Genomic DNA, 25,920 nt, shown 5'->3' with positions numbered 1-25,920 from the left:
GAATTCTCTGGGGCAGCCTGAGGACCCGCAGAAGACCATGTTGCTGTGGGATGCTCTGAGCTGAATTTGGGCTGGGGTCAAACCCCCTGATCCCTCTGTTTGGACTTTTTCCAAGGAAAGGGACTAGAAAGGATGAAATTGTTTTAGGTAGACTCTTCCAGGTGTCTAAGCACCAAACATCTGATTCGTTCTCCAAAGGAAAGGGGAAGTAAAGGAATGTTTGCCTGTTTTGTACTGATGTTTCCATGTGAAGGATAGGGGTATGTGTGTGTTTTGGAGGGGATATTTTAAATTTACACTTTGAACAGCGGAGAAAATAACACCTATTTAACAGAAAATTGTGGTTCACAATGTAGTAACACCTTTGAAAGGTGTTAATATCATGTCTTTTACTAAAGAAAAAGTCTAGCTCTATATCATTCCAGTGAAGGTGTTTTCTAACCCAATTTGGAATTACCATTTAAATTAGTAACAGAAAAATACAGCCTTGCAAGTAAACAGAATTGCTCTGGTCCACCAAAATCCCATACAGCCACTCCCAGCCCTTATTTTCTAATGCCTTCTCCTTCCCCATACTCCCCTTTGAAATCAAACATCCCACCAAATTCTTGGGAATACCAAACAGAATAAAACAGAATGGTGACTGATTCCACTTAGGCCTTTGACACGTGCTAATTTCCATACTATATTGATACGTTGCCTAGAAAATGTCTTAAATTTCCCTTCTAGAATTTAGATTTGATGTAACTTGTGTTTTAATACTTGGGCAGCTGGTGCACTGCCCTTTACCTCTGGCCTTTTTTTGCAGAGTTAATTCCAAAATATATTTTATACTTATCTGTAACTTCCCACAGTAGGATATGCTGTACCTTCTAGAAAGAGTATTTGTTCTACTAGCAAATCCTGTACTCAAGTTAGTTTCTTAATAATTACCAAGATTATGAGAAGCAGCGTGGCTCAGTGGAAAGAGCACGGGCTTGGGAGTCAGAGGTCATGGGTTCTGCTCATGCTGCTTGTCATCTGTGTGACTTTGGGCAAGTCACTTAAATTCTCTGTGCCTGTTACCTCATCTGTAAAATGGGGATTAAGACTGTGAACCCCATGTGGGACAACCTGATCACCTTCTATCCTCCCCATCACCTAGAACAGTGCTTTGCACATAGTAAGCGCTTAACAAATACCATTATTATTATTTATTTATAACTGCTCCTGGAAGCCCAAAGCTTTATACTGTAATCACTTAAGATAGTTCTGATGTGAAAATCTTGCTCCCTTAGGGTAGAACTTACAATTTATCTTTATGAAACCAGAAACTCCTAGCAGGGTAAAACATTCTGCATTTTTACCCAGTGAAGAGTTTACATTGTACGTCCAAAGCACAATTATACATGATACATCTAATAAACAAAAAGGACATTCACATACTACAGTAGAGACTTTTTTTTCCCCCTCCTTGCCTTCCCTCATCCTCCCCTCCTCCCAGGGTAGAGTGTAGGCTGGCTATTCCTGAAATTTAATCGCTCTTTCAGAACAACACAAAAGGCTCATGGCTGCAAGGCTTAGGCCTTGATAGATTGCTTTTGTACCATTAAAAAAATGGACTCAATAGGGCTGTTTAGAAAGGGTCATATTGCAGAGAATGGGGAGCAGACATAGAAAGTCTCTGACATTTCCTTTGAATCAATAGAATTTGGAAGGTAACTCAGAGGAAGCTGACCAATTCAAAACTTACCCTGAATGTTTATTGGGATAAAAATGATAGGGCATCTCCCAATTTTTTTTTTTGTCTGTTGGTGACTCCTAAATGATTACTGATTAAGTGTCAGGAATGCTTGAATTTATTTAGGTTTGAAGATATAATGAATGCTGGTTGCCTTTTTTTTAAAGGGCGGAAGCTTTTTAGAGACTTAATTAGGAATGTCAGGCGTCCCCATTAGAGTTTTTTTTCTGTCAAGTTGCTTTAAGAAAATTAGTTTACTTACCAATTCCCATGAATTTCCTCCTTTGCCCGACCCCCAGATCCTATGAGGTAGAAAAGAATGAACTGCAAAGGGCAAGTCAGAAAAGCTCCAAAGACTTCTTGGAAATTCATTCAGTTGAATTTATTGAGCGCTTACTGTGTGCAGAGCACTGTACTAAGTGCTTCGGAAGTACAAATCGGCAACAGTGGAAATAGAATCATGGAAATTTAATATTTTTCATATAAGCAGTCCTCCCCCCCCCCCCAACCAGATCTTAGCAATCAAAAAAGCGTATTCATTTTTTCTGGCCCTTCTTTGACTGCCTGCTCAATTTTGTGGAGTTGAAGGGCCTGACATTTGCTGGAATTTGATTCCCTGGGTGGAAATGAGGATGCCTTATTTTGACCATTTTCTCACAGTTGTAAGTACAGTTTTTCCTAATATTAAATATAATGTTGAACAATCAGCATGTCATTATTTGGTGGGATAGCAAAGTGTTTCTCCTGAAAACATGCCCTGCTTAAGTCATCAACCTTTATACAATAGGTTTCTGGTTAGATATCTTCCATGCTCATCGCTAAGAACATCATAGTTGAGTGACTACAATGCTACCCTTGTACAGAAAAAACAGGGAAAAAGATGCGTTTTTCATTGTTATTCATACCTTTGGTGGGTTACAGATTTTTTCAGCACTTTTATCCCTTTTAAGTTTATTTTAGTTTTTGTTTCTAATTGCCTCAAAGTAATCCTGTCCTCTTAATTAGTTTCGAGATGCTGATCTGATTTTCTTCCCTCCCTGACCTTCATCTTCAACTGTTTATACTCTGACTCCTACCCATCTACTTTCAAACGTACACATACCACCCCATTCTAACAGAAACATTATCTTGATCCACTGTATCATCCAACTACCACTCAGTCTCCCTCTTGCAAATTTTTAATGGTATTATTAAGCACTTACTAGGTGCCAGGCACTGCATTAAGCGCTGGGGAAGCTACAAGGTAATCAGGTTGGACACAGTCCCTGTCCAACATGGGGCTCACAATATTAATCCCAGTTTTACAGATGAGGGAACTGAGGCACAGACATTAAGTGACTTGCTCAAGGCCACATAGTAGACAGTTGTCAGAGTCAGGATTAGAACCCAGGTCCTTCTGACTTCCCAGGCCTGTGCTCTAGCCACTAGGCTATGCTTCTTCCCTTTTCAAACACACTCATACTCATTGCCTCCACTTTCTCTCCTCCAACTTCCTTCTTGAAAGTGACAATATTTGTTAATGGTTATAATGTGCCAAAGTACTATACTAAGCACTGAGGTAGATTCAAGATAATCAGGCGAGACACAGTCCCTGTCTCTCATGGGCCTCACAGGCCAAATGGGAGAGAAACAGGTATTGAATCCCCATTTTACAGATGAGAAAGCTGAGGCAGAGAGAAGTTAAGTGACTTGCTCAGGGTCACATAACAGGTAAATGACAAAGCTGAGATTAGAACTAAGGTCCTCTGACTCCCAGGCCTGTAATTTTTCTGGAAGGTCCCTGTGCTTTTGAAGAAACCTAAAACTTTCCTAATTCTCAGTGAACTAAGCTCTTGCCTGCTCCTTGTGTTTAAAATCATGTATTTGAAGGTGCCAACATTACTTATTTTACATAGTAACACCCCAGAATGGAGCCCTGGCCTTCAGTCAAACTTTCCCACCTGCTCCCATTCCTGAGTTCATCAAAGTGTTATGAAAATCCCAACATCAGTGTGGAGCTATCCCCTTTGTAAGCACATTTCAGTGGGAGTGCTTCTGTGTTAAACATTGTACTAAGTGCTGGGATAGATACAAACTGATCAAATTGGACATAATTCAGGTTCCATGTGGGGCCCACATTCTTAATTCCCATTTTACAGATGAGGAAACTGAGGCATACAGCAGTTGTCAGTCAGTCATATTTATTGAGGGCTTACTGTGTGCAGAACATTGTACTAAGCATTTAGGAGATTACTGTATAACAGTGTAATGGGCACATTCCCTGCCCACACCTAGCTAACAGTCTATAGAGGGAGACAGACAATATATATAAACAAAATTACAGGTATGTACATAAGTGCTTTGGGGCCCAAAGAGGGGATGAATAAAGGGAGCAAGTTAGGGTACTGCAGAAGGGAGTGGAAGAAAAGGAAGAGAGGACTTAGGGAAGGCCTCTTAGAGAAGATGTGCCTTTAATAAGGCTTTGAAGTGGGAATTGGTGGGTGGGGGAGAGGATAGTAATTGTCTGTCGGATATGAAGAGGGAGGATGTTCCAGGCCAGAGGCAGGATATGGGCAAGATGTTATTGGTGAGGTAGATGAGCTCAAGGTATAGTGAGAAGGTTAGCATTAGAGGACCAAAGTGTATGGGCTGGGTTGTAATAGGAGAGCAGAGAGGTGAGGTAGAAGGGGGCAAGGTTATTGAGTGCTTAAATGCCGATGATAAGGAGTTTCTGTTTAGTGACTGGATGACTGGGCAACCACTGGAGGTTATTGAGGCTTGGGGTGTCTTGCCCCGGGTCATGCAGTAGACAAGTGGCAGATCTGGAATTAGAACCCAGGTCCTCTGACTTCCAGGCCTGCTCTCTCTCCCCTAGTCCACAATGCTTTTGACCTTCACTCTACTAATACTGCCTTCTCCAAGGTCTCCAATAACTTCCTTCTGTTTGTCTAGTAGACTCTCCTCTTTCCCAATGCTCCTTGATCTCTTGACTGCCACTGCCACTCCCCACTCCCTTAGAGAAGCTGTGTGGCTCAGTGGAAAGAGCACGGGCTTGGGAGTCAGAGGTCGTGGGTTCTAATGCCGGCTTTGCCATTTTTCAGCTGTGTGACTGTCAGCCCCATGTGGGACAACATGATTACCTTGTATTCCCCCCCCCCCCCCACCTGCACTTAGAACAGTGCTTGGCACATAGTAAGTGCTTAACAAATGCCATCATTATTATTATTATTATTGTTTTTTCTAACAAAGTCTTCCCCAAGTCCTCTTAACCTCTTTGGCTGTTCCTTCTCAGTCTCTTCGGCCAGCTCTTCCGCTGCCTTCTACCTAACTGAGCCTTGAGGCTCAATTCTGGGTTTCCTTCTATTCTCAGTCTAAACTCACTGTCTTTCAAATCTCAATGAATTTGAGAGTTCATTCTCAAAACTACAACATTAACCCTGTCATCTATCATTTTCTGCTATCTCAGGTCATCCCCCTATAGCCTGGAACTCCCTCCCCCTCCAGATCCACCAGACCACCACTCTCTCCACCTTGAAAGCATTACTAAGGTCATATCTTCTCCAAGAGGCCTTCCCCGATAAAGCCTTGCAGTATTGTCTAGTTCTAGTATTGTACAGTACTCAGTCATATTTATTGAGCACTTACTGTGTACAGAGCATTGTACTAAGCGCTTGGGAGAGGGCATTGTAACAATATAACAGACACATCCCCTGCCCACAATGCTCTAATTCCTTTGTCATGCTCCTGCTGGGGTCCAGTAGGCAAGAAGTAAATAAATGAGGGATGCAGTTCATTATGAAGTGCCTGTGTGGTCTTTACCTACTTTAGCCAACGCTAGACAGAACTGGGACTAGAACCCATGTCTCCGGATTTCCAGAGCAGTGCTCTTTCCACTGTTAGCTCATTATGGGGAGGGAACATGTCCACTAATTCTGTTATGTTGTATTCTCCCAAGCGGTTAGTACAGTGCTGTGTACATACTAAGTGCTTAATAAATACGTTTGATTGATTGGACCAACAGCAGACATCCTTCCTCTCTCTCAAACCTCTTAGAATGCCCGATTTGTAAATGATGCCCCTTAAGGATATAACTTGTGAATTTTATTACCATAGTATGAGCATTTCTAAGCACCCAGAAAGCTTTTAGATGTGAAGCAACTGAGGTGATTGAGTGAGCCAAGCAATTTGGCAGCTTTTTTTAGTAGTAGTTGCTGGGAGCCAAACATTGCACATGCTTATTGTCGAAGCCTATTATAATTTGGACATGTCCTAGAGTTAATGTCAGTATCCAACATAATGAGAATCACAAAACACCCTTCCGATTTTCTCAGTTTCCATCTCTTTTTCTTTTAATAGTATTTGTTAAGCCCTTTCTATATGCCAGATGCTGCACTAAGCACTTGGGAGAGAAAACCGCTTTTCAATTCTATATTGAAACAGCCCCATTTTACAGCATTGGTATGACAATTAATGAATCACTTAAAGTGAGTGCAAAGAGCAAGAGGTAGAGGTAAGATTCCCTGTTTTCTGAATTCCAGGTAAACACGGCCTAGAGCATACTTTATTTTAACATCTGCAAGTGGCACACCAGATGGCCACTGTAGTCCGTTGCACTAACATTGATTGCATTATTTTCACAATACAGATATACAGTATTTTCACCGTGGCTTTAGCAAAATCTTTTTGGGGGAAGTGGAAGAAGGTGAGTGTTGTGCCACCTGTCTCTGAATGAGATAGGATTTATCTACCCTCACACAGACATTCAGTGACAATTACCTTCACATCTTGAGAATCTGCCATTTCCTCTCCATCCAAACTGCTACCATGCTGATTTAAATGTTTATCATGTCCAGCCCTGATTACTGCACTTGACCTTTAGGGAACTCTTAAGGGTGTGGACAAGATAAACAGGTAATTACTCTTCACCAAATCCTACTAGCTGACCTCCCTCACTCCTCTGTCCCCACTCAAATCCATACTTAACTCTGCTGCCCATATCATTTAAAAAAAAATCCGGAGCGTATCTCCTCATTCTTCAAAAACCTCCAATGGTTGCCCACCCACCTCCACATCCACCAGACACTCCTTACTGTCTGCTTTAAGGAACTCAATCAACTCTACCCCTCCTACCTTATCTTGCTTATCACATTCTACCACACATCCCACATCGCTCACTCTTCTAACACCAACCTACCCACTCTACCTCTATCTCATCTATCTCACCACCTTCAAAACCCTCCTAAAGTCACATCTCCTACAAGAGGTCTTTCCTGATGAATTCATTTTCCCTACCCACCCTCACTTCTACTAGCATAAGCATTCAGATATGTATCTCTTAAGCACCTGTTATTCACCTCAGCTCCACAGCACTTAGGTATATTTATCCATACACTCTGCCATTTCCTCAATCTGTGATTTATTTTAATGCCTGTCTCCCACTCTAGACTGCAAGCTGCTTTTGTTTAGCGATCAGGTCTACCAACTCTATTTTACAACCCCAAGTGCTTAGTAAAGTACCCTGCACACAGTAAGTGCCTAGTAAATAACACTGATTGGCAGTTGTGACATTATAATTTGATTTTGTTGCTGTTCAGTAATGTAAATTCCAGTGGCATTAGTGTTTCTTTTCCATATCTTGGTGTGCAGGTGGAAGAGCTTTGTATTTTGATGTTGGAAATGCATATTTTTATTGGTGGCCTCCAGATGACATGGGTCACATTTAAATACCAACAGAAAATAAGAAATTTAAATGGATTAAAATGTACATGCAAATTTTATTTCAGAAGTATCTGAAGAGAAAGGAACTAGCAGTTGAATTCAAATGTGAGTTCATGTTATTTCTGAACTCACAAGAACAAAGTAGTCAGGAACAATAGGATCTTCCTTTCCCATAAAGCAAAGCACAGTAGGTTCAATTTTGTCTCCCTTTTCTGAGAGTACCATTTTAGTCAGTCTTATAATCTGGAAACAAAAGATGGCAATTTGGGCAAATAATTTTCAAAACTTTCTCTAGAGAATTACTAGATAAGGCCTATGAAAGAAAGTCAAAGGCATCATTTTGTTGCTTTATAAAGATAACGTGGTGTGACTGTTCTTGAAATTCTGTGCTTAGGAAAGACATAAAAGAGCTAGACAAGGTATGGGGAACAGCAACAAGAATCATCACGATACAGCTTCTGAAGGAATATAGTCTCAGCACTCCTGTTTATGAAAAGACACACTTGACGTTCATAGAACTCTTAAGGGTGTGGACAGGATAAGCAGCTAATTACTCTTCACCAAATCCCACAATACCAGGGCAAAGGGGCACCTATTGAAGCATGAAAGTGGCAGGTTCACAACAAGCAAAAGCAAACGTCTTCACCGAGTAGATGGTAAATATGGAATTTGTTGCCTCTGAGTTGTGCAGGCTGAAAATATACCATATTTCCTTGCATAATTGCCTCCACTGCATTATTTGCCCACTCTGATCTTTGAGGAGCAAGTACATAATGGCAAGCAATGATAGGGCGTGTGTGGGGGTAAGAAGAGGAGACGCGTAAAAACGGAGCAGAGTGCCTCATGCCAGTCACTGTGCCCTGTGAGAGAAGAGGAGAAACATGGGGAAGTTAATTCATCTACTGTCTGTTCTATTGCATTCACTCAAGTGCTGATACAAGTTAAGAGTAAAATGTAAGAGACAGCCTTAAGTACCTCTTGGTGTGGGGCACAGTACTAGGGGCTCTGAAAGTAGTAAATAAAGAACTGACACATTCCTTGCCCACAATTCGTACTTTCTGACAGCAGAGTCACACAGGTTATCAGGTTGTACACAGTCCATGTCCCATGTGGGACTAGCAGTCATTCATTCATTCAATCATTTTTTGAGCGCTTACTGTGTGCAGAGCACTGTACTAAGGGCTTGGGAAGTACGAGTTGGCAACATATAGAGACGGTCCCTACCCACCAACAGGCTCACAGTCTAGAAGGGGGAGAATCTCCATTTTACAGATGAGGTAACTGAGGCACAGTTAGGGAAGTGGTTTGCCTAAATTCACACAGCAGACAAGTGGAGGAGCTGGGATTAGAACCCAGGTCCTTCTGACTCTAAGACCCTGGATCTATCCACTAGTAGTCAGAATCCAGCATTGAATAAATATATGCATGAGTGCTGGTGGTGGGTATAATTAATTTCATCAGTGGTAGAGTTGGCTGATGGATATATACGGTTTAGAGTGTTGGGAATTAGGGAAGACTTGGTGGAGGAGGTGGAATTTCAGGATGGACTTGAACATGGGAAGAGCATGATCTGTCAGATTTGGGGTTCATACTCATTTCCAGAGCCTGGAAGTCATGGAGCTGGTAAGGAAGATAGTGTTGGATCCTGAAGTCTCGGAAACTGGTCCTGGAGGCTGAGGAGCTCACCCAGGCTCAGAAAGTGCCCTGGGATGGCTGGAGAGCCCACTTTTTGGATGTCAGATAATGAAGACTATGCCATACTTGATTTTTCCAACGAGCCAAGTTACCATGACCCACTTCAGAGAAATAAGTGGAATTTGAGTATCGGTAAATGATCAAATTATGGTGCCTGTTATATTGGTAACCAGAAATGTTCTCTGTAAACATAAAACATAAGTACGGGAAAATATGAAGGCACAGAAGAATGCATATATAACATAATGTATATATGTATATAACAAAATGCCAGAGGACAGTGACTGGTGGAATTCCAGTTGATAAGGCTTTTTGCGATAAAAATGCTTGCAGATTATCAGTAATGGACATTTTAGAGCAGATTGCAATTCAGGCTAGTTTAAATGGAAGCTCACACAAACAGGAAGCCCTGGCTGATTTTGCCAGGGACTTGAAGTGTTTGTTTATTGACCCAGCTGGGATGTGATTGTTGGGAGACAATACATGTAGGAATCCAGAACTTCTAGTTCCTGCATTGGCCTCATGCCATAGACTCAGCTAGATAGCATACCAGATGCTAATTAGGAGATTTTAAGAACCAACACAGACTTTTGTTGAGGAAGTAGATATTTAAAGTGGCTATAATTTTTTATCTAATTGGAGCAAGTGAGAGATAACTCTATGTAATGCAGATGGTCATTCTAACAGGCTCCCAGGATCTCACCTCAGCATTCGGGAAAGCATCTCATCACATTCTTTAAACCCAAGTTGTGTAGTTAACAGGAACCCTAACCACTTGAAATCTGGCAAACAATAAAACAGCGTGGCCTAGTAGAAAGATCATGGCCTGGCAGCCTTATATTGCTTCTACAACTTACCTGCTGTGTAACCTTAGATAAGTCGCTTCACTTCTCGGTGCCACAGTTCCCTCATTTGTAAAATGGGGGTTCATTACCTGTTCTCCCTCCCACTTCAACTGTGAGCCATATGTGGGGAAGGCACTATAACTCATTGTCCTGTATCTACCCCAACACTTAGTATGTTCTTGGCACTATTATTTCTGACAGAGGAAAGGGGCACTATTATTATTATTGATAATGTATTGACAGCATTGTCTGTTAGAATCAATCAGTGGTATTTATTGAATGCTTATCTATGTGCAGAGCACTGTACTAAACACTTGGGAAAGTACAATACAATAGAGTTGATAGACGATTCTTGTCCAAAAGGAGCTTACAGTCAAGACAGGAGGAAAACATAATAAGACACTAAGAGAAATTTCAATTAGGGGAAATGACAGTATTATTATTATTATTGTATTTTTTAAGTGCTACCTATGTGTCAGGCACTATTCTAATTACTGAGCACTGGGGTGGATACAAATTAGGTTGGACAAAGACCCTGACCCACCTGGGACTCAGAGTCTACGTTAAAGAGATGAGAACAAGGTAGAGTGAACAGGCTGAAGTAGGAACTGGGTGTAGGAGGAGAAGGCAGAGGGGAGAAGCACCGTGGCTCAGTGGAAAGAGCACGGGCTTTGGAGTCAGAGGTCAGGGATTCAAATCCTGCCTCCACCAGTTGTCAGCTGTGTGACTTTGCGCGCCACTTAACTTCTCTGTGCCTCAGTTACCTCATCTGTAAAATGGGGATTAAGACTGTGAGTCCTCCGTGGGACAACCTGATCACCTTGTAACCTCCCCAGTGCTTAGAACAGTGCTTTGCACATAGTAAGCGCTTAATAAATGCCATCATCATTATTATTATTAGAAGGATCTAAAGATGTAGTAATAATAATAATAATGGTATTTAAGTGCTTACTCTGTGCCAAGCACTGTTCCAGGCTCACAGTCTTAATCCCAATTTACAGATGAGTTAACTGAGGCACAGAGAAGCTAAGTGGCTCGACACAGCAGACAAGTGGCAGAGGTAGGATTAGAACCCACATCTGCTGACTCCCAAGCCCATGCTCTTTCCACTAAGCCATGCTCCTTGCTCTGGAGGTGAGGGTAGGGTGACTGTCAAGTGCTAAAAGGGTACAAATCCAAGTGCATAGGTGAGGCAGGAGTCTTGCCTTGTCTTATGCTGTCAAGTTGTTTCTTACCCATAGCGGCTCCATGGGCACATCTCTCCCAGAACGCCCCACCTCCAACTGCAGTCGTTCTGGTAGTGTATCCACTGAGTTTTCTTGCTAAAAATACACAAGTGGTTTACCAGTGCCTTCTTCCACGCAGTAAACTGGAGTCTCCATCGTTGACTCTCTTCCATGCCACTGCTGCCACTTGGCTTCAAGGCTCTCCATCACCTCGTCCCCTCCTACCTCACCTCCCTTCTCTCCTTCTACAGCACAGCCCACACCCTCCGCTCCTCTGCCGCTAACCTCCTCTCTGTACCTCGTTCTCGCCTGTCCCGCCATCGACCCCCAGCCCATGTCCTTCCCTTGGCCTGGAATGCCCTCCCTCCACCCATCCGCCAATCTAGCGCTCTTCCTCCCTTCAAAGCCCTGCTGAGAGCTCACCTCCTCCAAGAGGCCTTTCCAGAGTCCCCTTTTTCCTTTCCTCCCCATCCCCTGCACTTGTATATAGATTTAGTACTCTATTTTACTTGTACATATTTACTATTCTATTTATTTTGTTAATTGTGTGCCTATAGCTTTAATTCTGTCTGTTCTGACAACTTTGACACCTGTCCACATATTTTGTTTTGTTGTCTGTCTCCCCCTTCTAGACTGAGCCCATTATTGGGTAGGGACCGTCTCTATATGTTGCTAACTTGTACTTCCCAAGCGCTTAGTACAGTGCTCTGCACACAGTACTCGCTCAATAAATATGATCGAATAAATGAATGCTGCCCAGCACAGGTGAGTTTTGACTTGTAGCCGATTGCCTTCCACTCGCTAGCCAGTGACCAAGCTAGGAGTGGAATGGGTATGCTTCTGCTTGGCTCTCCCTCTTGTAGCCAAAACTGGCAGAGTACTGGAAATTCTCCAGGTGCAATCCTGAGATGGGGAGGCAGGAGTAGGGCCAGTGTATTGCAGGGTGGTGGCAACAGTTAGTGGATTGTTGTGAAGGACATTGTTGGTTTAATTGATGGGGAACCATCCCACTGGGCTTGATGAACAGTGACTCTTAAATATGCAGTCTGCACCTCAGGAAAAATGATGTATGGATGACAGACTTTTATAAACTCTAGCCCATGATTCTACTCTTAATTCAGCCACTGTTTCTGAGAGCCATATAGAAGCAGCACCCCCTCTGACCCTCCCCCCGCCCAAATTTTTTGTAATCCAAGCTACACAACTCTCATAACAGATACGTATTTCACAAAGTAGCCAAATGCATTTTAAAATAACAGTATAATTTTGTTAATTTAACTATGTACAAAATCATTGGAAATATAGCTTTCCTGAACTATCAGGAAGCAGCGTGGCTCAGTGGAAAGAGCCCGGGTGGGAGTCAGATGTCATGGGTTCTAATCCCGGCTCTGCCACTTGTCAGCTGTGTGACTTTGGGCAAGTCATTTCACTTCTCTGGCCTCAGTTCCCTCATCTGTAAAAAGGGGATTAAAACTGTGAGCCCCACTTGGGACAACCTGATCACCTTGTATCCCCCCCAGTGCTTAGAACAGTGCTTGGCGCATAGTGAACACTTAACAAATGCCATTATTATTATTATCACTCTCCTTATGCCCCGATTAGTTTTACATAGGATATAATTAGTTCTTATATCATTATCACTGTTTATATAAAAAGTGCTTGCATTTTCAGTAATTGCATTTCCTCCCCCTCTCCATCCCCCCCGCCTTACCTCCTTCTGTTCCCCACAGCACCTGTATATATGTATATATGTTTGTACATATTTATTACTCTATTTTACTTGTACATATCTATTCTATTTTATTTTGTTAATATGTTTGGTTTTGTTCTCTGTCTCCCCCTTCTAGACTGTGAGCCCACTGTTGCGTAGGGACCATCTCTATATGTTGCCAACTTGTACTTCCCAAGCACTTAGTACAGTGCTCTGCACACAGGAAGCGCTCAATAAATGATGATGATGGCATTTGTTAAGCGCTTACTCTGTGCAAAGCACTGTTCTAAGCACTGGGGGGATACAAGGTGATTAAGTTGTCCCACGTGGGGCTCACAGTCTTAATCCCCATTTTACAGATGAGGTAACTGAGGCTCAGAGAAGTTAAGTGACTTGCCCAAGGTCACACAACAGACATGTGGCAGATCCGGGATTCGAACCCATGACCTCTGACTCCAAAGCCCGCGCTCTTTCCACTGAGCCACGCTGCTTCTCAATAAATATGATTGATTGATTGATAAAGACTCCCAAATCCATGTCTCTCCCCCCCCCACCCCTGCCACAACACACACAAAGAGAAAGCAGGAAAGCAACAACAAGGTAAGCCGATGTTATGGGAATATAGGAGAGTTCTGCTTCTGGCTTATCTAAATCTGAGGTTCCAGGCCCAGGCAGAAGCAACTGTAAAGTCAACAGTTATTGTATTGAAACTAGTGAAAGCCCTTCACTTGAAACACAACTTACATTCTAGCAAAACACTTTGCCAGAAGTACATGCACTTAAGCGTTCAAGAATGTTATCCTGTTGTCCTCCACAGTTGCTTTAAATATTTCACGTCTATTCTCAAAAATGTTTGAATGACTTAGTAAATTGCTAGCACATCCCAAGTCTATCAAGTTAATTACAGCTTGAATTACAGTCCCTTTTGTCAAAGCTTCTTTTACATTCTATTAGTTTGAAGGGTCCTCTGAAAAAAAGATGCTTGTCACATTAATAAATAGTTTAATTCTGCTAAACTGTATCCCGTTATTATGCAGTGTCATTCTAGAGTACTGATTAGTTACTAGTTTTGGGGTTTTGGGTATGAGCAGAAGGCTTTTTCTACCTTCAAAAAATATATGTAGGATACCTTCTTAGTCTAAGCCTCTCTTTACTGATCTTTCCCTGATTGTGACCATTGGAGTTTATTGAGTCCTTAATAGGTTATTTCACCACTCCCATTATTAACAATGCCCCTCCTTATCATTATTTTTCAGGAATAATAAGTATTGGGAGTAGGTTTTCCTTTTTTCCAAGAATTCGATTTTGACTTTAATTTAGACTCTGATCAGGTTTCCCAAGCATTTAGTGCAAGGTATTACACTCAGGTGATGCTCAATAAATTTCATTACTACTACTACAATTACTACACTATCATACTCCTTCTCTAGTAAGGAATCTCATCTCTGTGCTGCCTTATGTTCTTTATTACTGTGAATGTGATCATTAATCGTGCCACTTTCCAGTGTCTAATGATCAGTATTAATTTAAAAGTTTGAGTTCAGTTTTTTTTTTTTCATGGTATTTGTTAAGAACTTACTATATACCAGGCACAGTTCTAAGTGCTGGTGTAGAAACAAGGTAATAAGTTCAGACACAGTCCATGTCCCATATCGGGCTCACAGTCTTAATCCGCATTTTAAAGATGAGTTAACTGATGAGGCACAGAGAACTTAAGTGACTTGCCCATGGTCACACAGCAGACAAGTGGCAGAGCCAGGATTAGAACCCAGGTCCTTCTGATTCCCAGGATCATGCTCTAACCACTGGGCATGCTGCTACTCTCAATATATTTTTAACTTCTGAAGGTTGAATATTGTAATAGTTAACATTGATTTTTGCCAGTGCGGCAGGTAATTCTTTTAACGTTGATATTTTGGTCAGTTTAATTGATATTATTCATAATGCTTCTTTGTCAACATGCCAATTTTTCGTTATTTAGATTATGACCCTATCACAAGATAGACACCATGTCTGAATTACTTACCTCAAGACTTAGCACGGTACCTGCCCCATAGTAACTGATCAGTCAACACCTTTAAATATTTGCCTTTAAATTGTTTATTATATAGTAATGAATAGAAATCATTTCTCCATTTATGTAGTAGCTCAGGTGATTATTTCTTTGCCATTCATTTTTATCCTATAGGAATTCCTTGTTTTTTTTTCTTTGTATGTTTTTGAAAAATTAGCACATATGCTCCAAGTGCCCAAATTATTACTTTTTCCTTTCTTTCCATGCTTGGAAATCTCCTTCTTTTCCTAATGAAAAAATCAGATTTAGAGTTTGTGCTTAATTTTCTTTGAAGGAAGGGTTCTGGATGTTCACTGGATTTTCTGAATTTGGATGACTAACAGTGATGTAATGAAGGAAAAATAAATTAGAATAGTCTGAAAGCCTTTTTTAAGGTCCTATTTCATCCATCTCCCCCTTAATAATAATGGTATTTGTAAAGTGCATACAGTAAATCAAGCAGTGTTCTATGCCCTACCCATTTACCCTTCCTATTTCCACCCTTCGTATTTCCTAAATTTCCTTTAGTTCTAGGGCTTAGAGATAGCTGATTTAGAGGATGATTGACAGAACATTGAAGTAAATGGGAATGGAACTCAAAGTCCCAACAGAGTGAAAAACAATCTGCCTTTGTACTAGTAAGCATCTCCATCTGAGATCCTACATTGGTCAGCTACCTCAGTAACTGGCTGCTTCATGGCAGGGTTACAGTGCAGTGAAAATTGCCCGTTTGGGGTGGCCTGGGAAATCTGCTGGGTTTTGTTGGTTCATTCCTCTTTATCCTGCCCAGGATTTTTAATTTAGGTTTAATGTGTGTTTACAACTGACTGCTTCTCTGCCCTCACAACATTTCTCCTTTCAGTGCTGACAAAGTCACATGAAAGGAAGTGGAAGCCACATGCTGAAATGATTATATAGCTCTAACATTGTGGCTGGTTTGGTAGTTTAATCAAAAGTGTTTGTGGCTCATCATTCTGACTGGGCTAGAAGGTCACCCAGCAGCCAGAGTGCCTCACCTCCAAATCATCAGGTGACTCCAGGGCTCTATAGGATCACCCTAGGAGATTGTATGTATGTGTATATGTGTGTGTGTGGGGGGGGGGGGGAGGGAAGGTGGGGGCGAAGGAGGGTGGGGGGAGAGATGGGCAAAAGAACTCATGCAATCTTCTTGAGGTCATAGTTCCAGGGGAAAAAATGGAGAGAATTCCCTAGGGCTGGAATGGTAATCATTCAGAGGTATTTATCGAGAGCTTATTATGTGCAGAGCACTGTACTAAGCGCTTGGAAGAGTACAGTGCAATAGAGTTAGTAAACATGTCCCTGCCCACTGTGAGCTTACAGTCTAGAGGACTTTTTCCCTATTCTCCATTCTACCCACTCCTCTGCCCAGGAGAGGAGATCTATATTGTCCAGAACCTGTGGTGGCCCGTTGTCCTGTACCCTGTTGACTGGGCACCATTAACTGGGAAGAAGGCTGGGGAGGAGGTAGGAAAGGGGATGAATGGGACAAGGGGAAAGAAGAGCATTTTCTTTCTCATTCTCAGTGGGAGGGCAGTTTAAACATTAGGATATCTAAGTGAGTATTTAACCTTCCTGCTGCTACCACTAGCTACTCATCCATTTAAAAAGGAAGTCAGCCCTGTCTCTTTGGTAAAAGTTAAGGATAATGTATACTGGGCTTGAATTGTGGAGGGCCCAGGCACAGTTGACTTGGATTCCCCCAAATTTAGACGAACAGGATTTCATCTCCCAGGAGAGCTTCTGAACAGATCTTCTCCTAGGCCAGCCTGTGTGAAGACAGAACACATTTGATAAAGTTGTAATTTGCATGTGTTTGTGCTATCGTCTAAGGTGGGTTTTGATTGCAAGTAGCACTGAAATTGAAAAGGAAGCAGCAAGGCTAGAAAGATCATGGGGCTGGGAGTTGGGAGACCTGGGCTCTAATCCCAGTTCCGCTACTGACCTGTTGTGAGACCATGGGCAAGTCACTTAACCTCACTGAAACTCAGTTTCCCCATCTGTAAAATAGGGATATGCTGTCATCCCCACCTCTTAGATTGTGACCTCTGTGTGGAGCAGGACCAACATCAGCAGTTAAAAAGTGCTTTGCTACATAGGAGTGGTCAATGTCTGCTATGTAATAATGGAAAAGACATTTCGCTTCTCACCTTCTACCCTGGCTGGTAGTTGAAGAAAGCCATTCTGAACTTTAGAGAGGGAATAGTTGAACAGATTACATCATCTGAGTCAGCCTGATCAGCCATGCTGGTGAGAATGCCTTTTGTTTCATGGAACCTGACCCTTTTAAACTTCCTCCTGTTTATAATCTACCATGTCTTGCTCTGGATTTTTTTTCCTGCCTTTTGTCTGATTAGTCACCCTTTCTAATGGGTACCATCCCTAAGCTTGATGAACACAGAGCTATCTTTATCATTCAATAAATTCCAGTGAATTTTTAAATTAGTGACAGATTCAAGGAGATGGGTTCTTAGTTTGGCCAATTTCCCTTGTTGGAGATTGTCCTGATAATTATCTGAATGTGTCATTAAGGCTAATGTATATTAAGAAAACTAGGAGCCCTAAATTAGGTGGGGTGATAACCATCTTCTGAAGGAGGGCTAGTGGTATCTCACAATGGCCATGAGGGGTAAAGGGACAATCAATCGATTGATCATATTTAATCATATTTTATCATCTTAACACTTACTGTGTGTGGAACAAGGTATTAATCACTTGGGAGAGTACAATATACCAAGAGTTGGAAGGCACATTCCCTGACCACAATGTCCTTACAGTCTAGAGGAGCAGCCATGGCAGCAGTGACTGTGGCAGAAAGCCAGTGACAGCCAGAGATAAGTGTAGAGAAATACTACCCCTCTTGTTCACTCTTTCTTCCATTTTGGCCACCCCAGTGGAATCCAAGGTCATTGCCACCCACAGACTGTTCCCTGAGGGTTTCTGGAGCAGAAGCAGGGAGTGTAACCTGAGGGAACCCAAAGGAGCGGAGTGAAGGGAGGCTGCCCTGCAAACCCATCGAACAGCTGGCTGCAGTGGGGGAAGGGAACATCATTGCCTACCTTTTCTCCGCACTTACCTGGCACTGACAGTGCTGGTTACCTTATGCCAAAAACATCATCCAACTGAGGAAGTGTTTCTACTTGTGTGTACTTATGCTGGCAGTCCTTGAATTTATGACATTCTTGGTTTCTGAAAACTGCATCCTAAGTAAAAACAAAAGTCAAAACCAGTTTTCTCTAAGGAACAGTGTTACCAATGAGGTACCCGACTTTTACTTCATCAGAAATAAATTGGATGGGTTGACCCTTTCTGATGACTCTGTTCTCCTCTCCCCCACTATTTTTGTGTGCTGCCTTGAGAAGCAACATGGCATAGTGGCTAGAGCATGGACCCAGGAACCAGAAGGACCTGGGTTCTGATCCCAGGTCTTCCACTTGTCTGATGTGTGACTTTGGGCAAGTCACTTCACTTCTCTGTGTCTCAGTTACCTCATCTGTAAAATAGGGATTAAGATTGTGAGACTTTGTGGGACAAAGTCCAACCTGATTATCTTGTATCTACCCCAGCACTTAGTACAGTGCTTGGCACATAATAAGCACTTAAATACCATAACAAATACCTTAAAAAATGAAAAATGTTTCTGCATTTCCTTGTGGCTCCTGTGAATGACTGCACCCCTAAAATAGAGCACTACCCTAAACTAGGGTAGTGAAGTTAAAAGCGTTGTGTTGTAGAGTTGGAACGGAGTGGAAATTTACAAGTATTAAAAATTCTGTTTGCTGTAGCTCTAATATCATGTCAACATTTATATTTGAATGTGGATTTATTGCCCTGCTGTTGACTTTCTGTCTTCTAGGTCTCTGTTTTTCTTGCCTTTCCCCACTTGAGGACTCCCCCTCCCCCAAATATGGTCTATTTAGTGTATACTCAAATAATGCTCAAATAACAATTGAACATCGATTGTGTGAACTTTATTGGACTTGTTTAATCCCAGTGTCTCTAGTTGTTCAGGAGCATATTTCAGTCTTACTGTTGGAAAATTCAACTAAGTTGGGTTGAAATTTAGCCTAGGCACAATGTTTTACCCAGTGGTATGGGGAAATTCATAATTCATTCAGTCGTATTTATTGAGTGCTTACTGTGTGCAGAGCACTGTACTAAGCACTTGGGAAGTACAAGTTGGCAACATGTAGAGACGGTCCCTACCCAACGGCGGGCTCACAGTCTAGAAGGGGGAGACAGACAACAAAACAGAACATATTAACAAAATAAAATAAATAGAATAAATATGTACAAATAAAATAAATAGAGTAATAAATACGTACAAACATATATACATATATACAGGTGCTGTGGAGAGTGGAAGGAGGTAAGGCAAGGGGGATGGGGAGGGGGGAAATCTTTGGTGTGACAACTCACAGACTGAGAGTAATGAAAATATTTGTTTTAAACATCATGCTTTCCTTTTGGGTTTGAAAATGTTCACCTACCCTCTAATGAAGTAGCATTCCTGTTGGCTGTTGGTTTAGAGGTTTGGGTTGCTCTGATTTTAAGAAATTATCAGTCAGTCAATAGTATTCATTGAGCACCTAGTGTATGCAGAGCATTGTGTGAAGCACATCGTACAATAGAGAAAATGTAATTACTGACCAAAAGGACCTTATAGTCCAGTGGGGGAGACCTTTATTAAATTGTTTACCAGTAGGAGAATGACATGCTGAAGTAGTATGGAATATGTAAACTAATACATACAAAAGTGCAATGGAAAATAATGAAAGTAAAAATAATGAGATGCTTATAGGGAGAATATTACCTAGGAAGTAGAAAGGTTTTTGAAGATGGCAAGAGTTATGCCTTTGCTCATGTGATTGATTGTTGTTTGTGGAATTTGAAGACAAAAGGAGGTCCAGGCAGGAGAAAGTATGTGAGCCGAGAGTGGGAGAGTCGAGAACTAGGCACTGTGAGTGGGTGTTTGGAAGACCTGGAGAGTGTGAGCTGAAGTGTAGTGGGAGAAGAGAGTGGTGAGTTGAGAGGGACAATACTAAGAGAGCAGTGTGGCTCAGTGGAAAGAGCATAGGCTTTGGGCTTTGGAGTCAGAGGTTGTGGGTTCAAATTCCGGCTCCCCCACTTGTCAGCTGTGACTTTGGGCAAGTCACTTCACTTCTCTGTGCCTCAGTTATCTCATCTGTAAAATGGGGATGAAGACTTGAGCCCCCCGTGGGACAAACTGTTCACCTTGTAACCTCCCCAGTGCTTAGAACAGTGCTTGGCACATAGTAAGTGCTTAATAAATGCCATCATTATTATTATTATAATGCAGGGCTGTAAGTCTCTGACACTGAGAAAATGAGTAAAATCTTTGGAGGCTTTTGAGGAATGTAAAGGCAAGTGCAGGACAATATTTTAGGGAGATGAACAATCAGTCAGTGGTACTTAAGCGGTTACTATGTGCCGAGTGAGGTACTAAGCTCCTAGAAGTATACACTAAACCAGGATTAGCAGACACATTATCTACCCAGATGAGCTGAAGAATTCATTCAATCGTTCATTTAATCGTATTTATTGAGTGCTTACTGTGTGCAGAGCATTGTACTAAGCGCTTGGGAAGTACAAGTTGTCAACATATAGAGACAGTCCCTACCTAACAGCGGGCTCACAGTCTAGAAGGGGGAGACAGACAACAAAACAAAACATATTAACAAAATAAAATAAATAGAATAGTAAATATGTACAAGTAAAATAGAGTAATAAATATGTACAAACATATATACAGGTGCTGTAGGGATGGGAAGGAGATAAGGTGGGGGGATGGAGAGAGGGAGAAGGAGAGGAAGGAGGGGGCTCAGTCTGGGAAGGCCTCCTGGAGGAGGTGAGCTCTCAGTAGGGCTTTGAAGGGAGGAAGAGAGCTAGCTTGGAGGATGTGCGGAGGGAAGGCATTCTAGGCCGGGGGAGGATGTGGGCTGGGGTTCGACAGCAGGACAGGTGAGAATGAGGCACAGTGAGGAGGTTAGCGGCGGAGGAGCGGAGGGTGCAGGCTGGGCTGTAGAAGGAAAGAAGGGAGGTGAGGTAGGAGGGGCCGAGGTGATGGAGAGCCTTGAAGCCGAGAGTGAGGAGTTTTTGCCTGATGCGTAGGTGGATTGGTAGCCACTGGGGATTTTTGAGAAGGGGAGTAACATGCCCAGAGCGTTTCTGTGCAAAGATGATCCGGGCAGCAGCATGAAGTATAGATTGAAGTGGAGAGAGACAGGAGGATGGGAGATCAGAGAGGAGGCTGATGCAATAATCCAGTCGGGATAGGATGAGAAATTGAACCAGCGGGGTAGCAGTTTGGATGGAGAGGAAAGGGCGGATCTTGGCGATGTTGCAGAGGTGAGACTGGCAATTTTTGGTGACGCAGATTGGATGTGAGGGGTGAACGAGAGAGCGGAGTCGAGGATGACACCAAGGTTGCGGACTTGTGAGACAGGAAGGATGGTAGTGCCATCAACAGTGATGGGAAAGTCAGGGAGAGGGCAGGGTTTGGGAGGGAAGATAAGGAGTTCAGTCTTGGACATATTGAGTTTCAGAGAATGAAACATGAGCAGGAGAGAGGAGAGACTGGAGTCAGGGAGGATGGTGAGGAGGTGGCTGACACAGTAGTAGCGGTATAGCAAGGACCTGGAGCAGTGTAGTTGGAGGAGGAAGGATGGATCCAGAAGATGCTGTGAAGGAACAAGAAATAGTATATAACACCATAAGGCATGGGAGGGGTGAAAAGAAGTAAGGAATCAAGGATGAGGCAGTAATGCTGGCTTCCGGCAAGTAAGGATGGTGGTGGTGGTGGTGGTGGTGGTGGTGGTGGTAACTGTGGTAGGAAAAGTCGTTAAAGGAGAGGACTTGAGAGGGAAGGTGAGCAGTTCCATTTTTAAAAGTAGTGTCAGGTGTCAGCTCTTGCCCATGTAACCTTTTTGCCACTAGTGAAGAATTATTGAGAAGTGGTGTGGCCTAATGGGGTAGAGCATGTGTCTGGGAGTCAGAAGGACCTAAATTATAATCCCAGTTTTGCCACTTCTCTGCTGTGAGACTTTGGGCAAGTCACTTAATTTCTCTGTGCCTTGGTTACCTCATCTGTAAAATGGGGATTAAGACCGAGCCCTATGTGTGACAGGGACTGCGTCTGAACTGATTACCTTGTTTCTACACCAGCATTTAGTACAGTGCTTGGCACATAGTGCTTAACCAATAGCATTTCTTTTTTAAAGATGGTGATGGAAAAGCCCATATTATGACATCAAAACTATGTGATGGCATTAAATCAAGGTCAGTTTTCAAGTACAGGTTGGTGAATCTCTATCATAAATGGATGATGCTAGAATAAGGAATAACTTAAATTTTTTTCATTGGTCATTCAAGAAGAGACTTATGGGTCTAGCCTGTTTCTTCCTACTAGGGATTTCAGCATTATCCATCTCTATGAAAAGGGGATGTGCCTCTTGGATTGGAGAAAACAAGGCTTTGTGAATTACCATTTCCTTGATCTCCAGAGAAAGGATGCGGGAAACAGTATGTTAAATCATACCTACAACTGTGGACCTCTGTTTCAGCCACATAATTACTTGTGCAGGCTGTTGAAAATTTTGATAAACGTATGCTCTTCTGTTTTCTCATTCTCTTTCAACAAAGTCATGCGCTAAAGGTAAGTCCATTTTGTGAGACTTTTGGGGAGCAGAATTTTGCCTCAAATAATTGTGGTGCTCTGAGGAAAAGTCACTTCCTGCAGAGGCAAATGCTTAACAATTTTTGTTTAGTACGCCCTTGACTGTGACCCTGATGTGGACTGATATAACGTGAGTTATTTATGTTTTATATATGAATATTATATATATATATATATACACACACAAATATATGTTTGTATACATATATTACATAAAAGAAATATATATTTGTGTATATATATATATACACATATATATTACATAAAGGAACTTGACAGAGTTGACATAATTTTGCAGTACCCAAAAAACTCACACCTTGCATGCCTTGTTCTTTTAAGGGGACAGTTGTGCAGGGACATCTTCAAGCCTATTCCTGTACAGGAAATTGATTGATCCACTGAAATAGCTTTTCTATGCATTTACCAAAACATAGAGCAGGAGTGAAATTGAATCTGTATGAGCTAGAATTTAATGTTTGGTAACTGAAGATACATATTGAGGTTGAGTCCTTATTCCTAGATTGTGAGCCCATTGAGGTTGTCTCTATCTGTTGCTGAATTGCACTTCCCAAGCACTTAGTATAGTGCTCTGCAAACAGTAAGCACTCAGTAAATACAGTTGAATGAATGAATGAATTTTATTTTTTTTGGCCACCATTAGGTGAAATCAAGTGGTTGTTAGGAAAGGTTTTTGAAGGAGGAATGACAGTGGATTTGCTACTTGAAAAAGAAAGGGGTTATCATACCATGAGTGTGATGGAATCTCAAAATGGTTTTAAAAATTTCTGTGTCTCATCCTTTATCATGTCACAGTAGCTGAAGATGTTTTAATACTTCCTGGTGATACAGTAGCCCTTTTGGTCAAGGGTTCCTCTGATTAGTCGTCAGCTTGTCACTTGTTTTTGCAGTTTTCCAAGCAAATTTAAAAGCAGACTGAAACCATGACACAGAATATGCCTGCTTTGTGACTGCAGTTTGTTAGCCCAGGGATTTATTTGCTTGTAGTAGTTTTTTTGTAGCAATTCATTGCAATGGGGATGAAAACTTAGACATAGAAGAAAGGACATATTGCTTAAGGGAGTGTACCATTTTTTATATCTCCTATCTGGTCTGGGCATCTCCCTGATGCAGTTGATGGTTAGAAAGCTGGCAGTGCTGGATTTTTCCACATTGTCCCCCCTCCAGCCTGCCTGCCTGAGCTCCTCGTGGGTTGTAGGGATGTAACTCCTCTAGACTGTAAGCTCGTCATGGGCAGGGAACTTGTCTACCAGCTCTGTTACTTTCTTGGCACATAGTAAGCACTTAACAAATGCCATAATTAAATACCATAATTAATTATTATATTGCACTCTACCAATTGCTTAGTACGGTGCTTTGCACACAGTAAGCACCAATAAGCACTTACTATAAATACCATGGATTGATTGGTTGAGATGGGTTAGGGAAACAGAGTGGAACATGAGTGCAAATGCTGTCTGACCAGCATGCAGAGTGCAGATCTAAGAGTTTCGGTATCAGGATGGAGGAAGGACAAGTGGTGGAGTGAACTGGATATGCAACCAGATGCAGTTCCTGGTGATGCTAGCTGGCTTGGGGATTACATTGGAGATAATTTTGGTGCTTAATTTTTAATTTGCTCTATAAAGGTTCAAGTCAAAGGCAATTCTTTCACCTGAAAGGGTATCTTAAAAAAAAATCCTGCATGGTCCAGACGTGGTTGATGTCCCTTATTTCAGCCTACTACCTTCTCTTTTCTCTTGAGAATAACCCCAAGTCGTTTCTACTCTAAAGATTGCTCTTTAGAGAGAAAGGCCTGACCTTTGTCCTTTACACTAAGGAAAATTTTCAGTTCTTGGTTTTGATCCTCTCCCACTCACACCTTGATGCTGCTTCCTTGTTTTTCTACTGAATTGAAAAAAATGGCCAAAATAATTATTTGAAAGTGGCATAAATCACCATTGTACAAATGTAACATGCAAGCACAATTTTTTCTCTTCATTTCTTACAGTAGCCACTGTACCAAAAAAGTTCACACAACATGGCAGTAACTAATGTAAATTCAACCTGCTACCTTCAGTAGCAGAGAAGCTTAGTGGAAATAGCCCTGGCCTGAGAGAGGACCTAGACTCTGATACTGCTCTGCCACTTATCTCTTGTGTGACCTTGGGCAAGTCATTTAACTTCTCTGTGCCTCATTTCCCTCATCTGTAAAATGGGGGTTAAGACTGGGAGCCCTATTTGGGACAGAGACTGTGTCCAACTCTATTATTTTGTATCTACCCTGGCATTTAATGCAGTGCCTGACACCTAGTAAGTGCTTAACAAGTACCATAAAAATAACAGTGTTGAGACAGGTGGATAGTGCTAGCCTTTCTTCTAAGCAGATTGGTGGGAATTATCAATCATTTATTGAGCACTATTACAAGCACTTAGGAGACCACAGTATAACAGAGTTGGTAGACATGTTCCCTGCCCACAGGGAGCTTACAGTCTCTTCTGAGTTCCCTGTAATGGAATTCTCCATCACAATAAGGACTCATTTTCCCAGCTCATTTCAGAGACACAATTGGCTTTGAGAATTTTACCTCCAGAGTTAAATTTTCATTACATTACATTCTGAATCCAGTCATAATATCAACTCATACTTTTTGGGTTGCCACAGGTCTGTGGATTTCACTGAGTTTATCTTATTAGCTCAATTTAAATAAAAGAATATAATTCAAAAGTATGTCAAGTTTTTGTAGAAATTTCCATTCTATATATGATTTTACTAATACCATATGGTACATTTGGTGATCATTATGGATACATTTCCCTAACCTTAGCTTCTGTAGCTTCTCTAAAACTATTAGAGAGTTCAAGTGTCAGAGAGGAGAAAGGTTGTGCCTACCTCCATGAAAGCCTACTATTTCCTTGTTCTCATACCTCAAAAGTGGGTAGGGGGTGCTGAAATAACTATTGGCATAAAGCAAGTGCTCAATTAAAAAAATAGATAAATACTATTGATGATGATAGGAGTGGGTCTCCACAAGTAATGAAATAAGGATATGCTGCTTCATGCCTGCAGCCTTGCTGGGAAGCAAGGATCAGGAAAGCAGCCTATACGTTACGAAAATCCACTGAAGTAATTCATTACAGGACTCACTAAGCTTTCCCATGCCCAATTCTTAGGAACCCAAATGAGCAACTTTGTGTATTCTTGGTGTATGTGTGTGGTATATCTGTATATAGCCCTGTAAGGTCCTGCAAGGAAAGGCAC

General features: G+C 41.8%; 1 protein-coding gene and 1 non-coding gene across 7 annotated transcripts in view; one reads left to right on the top strand and one right to left on the bottom strand.

Annotated features, from left to right (window-relative positions):
- AGAP1 (ArfGAP with GTPase domain, ankyrin repeat and PH domain 1) overlaps positions 1-25,920 on the top strand; it is a 777,656-nt gene that overhangs the window by 106,038 nt on the left and 645,698 nt on the right. The gene's annotated exons all lie outside the window — the stretch shown is intronic.
- On the bottom strand, positions 11,959-12,096 carry LOC119931122. The gene has a single exon (XR_005451983.1). It is a non-coding gene; the product is annotated as a small nucleolar RNA SNORA7 (small nucleolar RNA).

Source organism: Tachyglossus aculeatus, chromosome 7 (genome assembly GCF_015852505.1).
Source record: "Tachyglossus aculeatus isolate mTacAcu1 chromosome 7, mTacAcu1.pri, whole genome shotgun sequence".
Classification (NCBI taxonomy): Eukaryota; Metazoa; Chordata; class Mammalia; order Monotremata; family Tachyglossidae; genus Tachyglossus; species Tachyglossus aculeatus.
This window is presented reverse-complemented; position numbering and strand designations above follow the sequence as displayed.